The sequence below is a fragment of the Nanorana parkeri genome, unplaced genomic scaffold (genome assembly GCF_000935625.1).
Source record: "Nanorana parkeri isolate BGI_ZX_2015 unplaced genomic scaffold, ASM93562v1 scaffold13, whole genome shotgun sequence".
NCBI lineage: Eukaryota > Metazoa > Chordata > Amphibia > Anura > Dicroglossidae > Nanorana > Nanorana parkeri.
Genome location: NW_017306281.1, coordinates 1,227,921 through 1,232,246, shown reverse-complemented (window position 1 = coordinate 1,232,246; position 4,326 = coordinate 1,227,921). Strand labels below are relative to the sequence as shown.

The 4,326-nt window shown below is 36.2% G+C and overlaps 1 long non-coding RNA gene across 1 annotated transcript in view; it reads right to left on the bottom strand.

Moving 5' to 3' along the window:
* Nucleotides 1–1,367: 1,367 nt before the first annotated feature.
* LOC108787551 overlaps nt 1,368–4,326 on the bottom strand; it is an 18,631-nt gene continuing 15,672 nt past the window's right edge. Inside the window, exon 3 of the long non-coding RNA XR_001941264.1 lies at nt 1,368–1,588. This is a non-coding gene — a long non-coding RNA (uncharacterized LOC108787551). The remainder of the gene's footprint in view (nt 1,589–4,326) is intronic.

The window sequence follows — 4,326 nt, the reverse complement described above, 5'->3', positions numbered from 1 at the left end:
ATATCAGCTTTTTTCTTTCTTTATTCCTTGCCCTTTTTGGAAGCAAAAATTATGTTCTATTCAATTTTCTGCCATTAGCAGGAAATTAATCCTGTCAATCAGTCAATATCACTTTTTTGTAGGTTCCAGAAAACAAAGGTATTTCTACACAATGCGCTTTAATTCAGCAGGGAATTGTCCACCATCTAGTTCTTTTTTCTGGAAGGGATCTGCATGAGTTTCTGCAGATTGTGATCAGAATAGGAAATGTAACACATATACAATCTCAAGGTATGTCCTGATGGTGGTTTTCTTGTAAATTGTGTCTAATGTATTTTGCTAGACTGAATTGAAAACATAATTTGCTCTCAGATTTAGACATATGTAGCTGTTAATTAAAACCATAATTAAATATGTCCTGATGAGAAAACACTGTCATAAACACATATATCAAGTGTTATTATAGGGCATCTACAGACCTGCCTGTTCCCTCTGCAGCTTGGCCTACATGTAAACATTAATATGCACTGAAGACCTAACTGCAGTTAATCGTGTAACAAGGGAAAATGATAATCTGTGAGTGTATACAACACCAAATTTCCAATAGAGCCCAGTTATTCTTGCTGGTTGTGTCTCAAAACAAGACTGGGCCTGTCAAGAATTAGAAATAAAGGAAGTAAAAAAAAAAACTAACAAAAAAAATGAATAGATAGAATTGGTGTACATACGAACGCACGCACGCACACACATATATATATATATATGGAAATAATTGGACACTGACAGTTAAACAAGGAATCTGGGCTCAAGTGCAGTATCTCAGCTTTAAGTTGAGGGTATACATATCCATATTGGAGGAAGGGTTTAGGAATTACAGCTCTTTAATATGTAGCACCCTCTTTTTACAGGGGCCAAAAGAGATTGGACAATTGACTCAAAAGCTGTTTCATTAACAGGTGTGAGCTATTGCTTCATTATTTCCTCATCAATTAAGCAGGTAAAAGGTCTGGAGTTGATTCCAGGTGTGGCATTCACATTTGGAAGCTGTTACTGTGAACAAGTGAACAGTGAAGAACATTCTCCAGGAGGTAGGCATATCATTATCTAAGTCTATCATAAAGAGACAACTTCACTAGAGAAATTACGGAGGGTTTACCACAAGGTGCACAGCATTCATAAGCATCAAGAATAGAAAGGCCAGATTAGACTTTGCCAAATAATATCTTAAAAAGTCAGCCCAGTTCTGGATCAGCATTCTTTGGATAGATGTAACTAAGATCAACCTGTACTAGAATGATGAGAAGAAAAAAAAAGTATGGAGAAGTCTTGGAATGGCTCACGATCTGAAGCATACCACATCATCTGTAAAACACAGTGGAAACAGTGTGATGGCATGGGCATACATGGCTTCCAATAACACTGGGTCACTAGTGTTTATTGATGATGTGACAGAAGCAGTCGGATGAATTCTGAAGTGTATAGGGATATATTGTCTGCTCAGATTCAGCCAAATTCAGCGAAGTTGATTGGACGGCGCTTCACTTTACAGATGGACAATGACCCAACACATACTGTGAAAGCAACCCAGGAGTTTTTTTAAGGCAAACAACTGTTATATTCTGCATTTACTCAATCACCTGATCTTAACCCAATCTCTCCTGATCTGGTGAGCTAAATTACCTGATCTTAACCCGATCAAGCATGCATTTCACTTGCTGAAGACAAAACTTAAGACCCACAAACAAACAGCAACTGAAGACGGCTGCAGTAAACATCTGGCAAAGCATCACAAAGGAGGAAACCCAGCGTTTGGTGATGTCCATGCATTCCAGACTTCAAGCAGTCATTGCCTGCAAAGGATTCTCAACAAACTATTAAAAATGAAAAAAAATGTTACGATTGTGTTATAACACGTGAGCACCTAAAATAAGGGGATTGTGTATAAAAATGGTTGCAATTTCTAAATTTTTCATATGATATTTTTGTTCAACCCCTTGAATTAAAGATCAATTGCATTTTGGTTGTTCCATTTCAAATCATTTGTGGTGGCGTACAGAGCCAGAATTATAAAATTTCTGTCAGTGTCCAATTATTTCCAGATCTAACTGTGTGTATATTAAGGTTTTGGCGTGCTCTCTCTTATCTCTATCTACCTTACTTTTCTTTGTTTTCCTATATTTTTGGTACCATTTCTTCACTGACCTCCTGGATAAATAAGTTTGCTTCTCCCTATGATCCTACAAATTAATTACTGATTAATCTTCATCTGGTATATTTCTACTATCTCTATCACTCTCAATTGTCACAATCCAGCATAAAAATCAAAGGGCAGATGTGCGTCACACAAATAAAATGTGCACGTGTGCTGCCAATAGGTATCACAGGAGGCTGTTTCCTGTATAGTTATTGGCCACACATTGTTCCCCCATTTTCAGCAGTAATACTTTATTCTCAAACAAGCTTTTTACATTAACATTATATTCTAAGCCAGGTTAAAGCAGACCTTTACACTCAAAAATCTAATTCTACCAATGCATCCCTCTATGTATGATTATTAATAATAACATAGACATATCAGGTGTAAAATGCTGTGATTTTGAAATACTTACACTTGCAGAGCATTCACTTCCTGCTTTGAACGTGCAAATTACTTCACCTTGCCAAAGCAGTGCACACTGGGATTGCCTTGTCATCAGTAGAGCATTGCTGGGAAACCTCATTTGTAATCTCAGAAGATCTCAGGGAAAGGCATTTTCCTCCTCTGAGTTGATGTGCATGGTCACGTGTTCTAGTCACATGTGCCAGAAATCCAGGAAGTAAAAGGAGATCTAGTAATCTGCCCTTAGCAAACATGGCCACTGTCAGAAGACTGGGGAAGTAAAGAAAAATAAGGTATGCAGAAAAAATGCAAAGCCGGCAATTATCTAGAAGTATGTGTTTGTAGATTGTCATTACTAAACATTTCTAAAAATGTGTTTGTTGTTATTTTAAAGATAAGGGTAAAGGTCCGCTTTATGAGCAGTAAAACAAAAAAAAGAAACAAAGTTCTATGTAAAAGAATTGATCCAGGGGCATTGCCTTGGGTACCAAAGGATATGTGTCCACATGCTCCAATGATGGAAAGCAAACTCTTCAAGTATTCTTTATAATTTTGCCTCTAGCTTATTTTCTCTTTCACCTTCTTTTGTTTGCTCCTTTTATTTTGGTTTTTCTTACTTGTCATCCTATTTAGAATAAAAATGGTGAGGCTTTCTGTAGTTAGAGTGTACTGCTGCAAGGAGTGTCCGTCTTCTGGCACAAGCTGCATCTCCCTGGAGTAGCAATTATCACAAATAAGCTTCCTGAATGGCTTCATGGTGCTCTGCCCTTATGTAAGGATTGTCTGCCAGAGAGGCACTAATTCAATAACCAGAGCTGCTGATAATATTAAGATCCCATTTCTAGTTGCCACAGGATATAAATTTGATTTGGGGTAACTAAAAGAACTCAGTATGACCTTTACTTGTAACAGAAAAAAAAAATCTGTGTTGAGAGATTCCTGTAAGTGCACCAGAAATATAGAGAATGACTTGTGAAAGTGCCTGGTTTTTCTGACTTCAATACTAACTCAGAGACTTCAAAGTCTCATTAGCAAGGAGTAAGCTGCGTATGGCATCCTACATTAGTACATGTTTTGTTTACAGGAAAACTATACTAATTTGGGGTCAGTTTTTAGTTTACATTATTTATTAATGTATTTATATAAATATTTATTTTACACATAATGCATTTATTACACCCTTGATACTGGTGTCACAGAAGATTCTGGAAAAAGCACAGCATTATTTACATCTACACTGTCTCTCTCTAATTGAAAGCCTGCAGAGTAATGCCAAGTGGGGGGCATTGAAATTCAGCATAGCAGTAAAGAATAACCTGGTAAATAAGATAGTAAGCCTGCAATTCTGCCTTCTAAATGTACTGTAAATATCAAGTGTCACTTTGGTCCTGAAGTTAATACATAAAGAGCAAGATATGTTGGTTCTGTGGCATCTTACTGTTACAAAAATAATAAATATGCTCACTATTACTAGTGATTTTAATCCTAATTATTATACCTATGAATTAAGATTATTATTATTAATAATAATATTAATGATTTATGCCTGCACCCAACAATAATTTGACAGGTGACATGGACTGTTCTTTGTATAATATTTAAGAATGTTTCTGCATTATCTGAACCTGCTTTATAATTCCATGATCGATATAGCTATCTGTTTTTACATATAGTATATATACACACGCATAATTTTATGAATAAAAATACATTATAAAAGGGGGGGGGGGGATGTTTGAAGAGAGGTG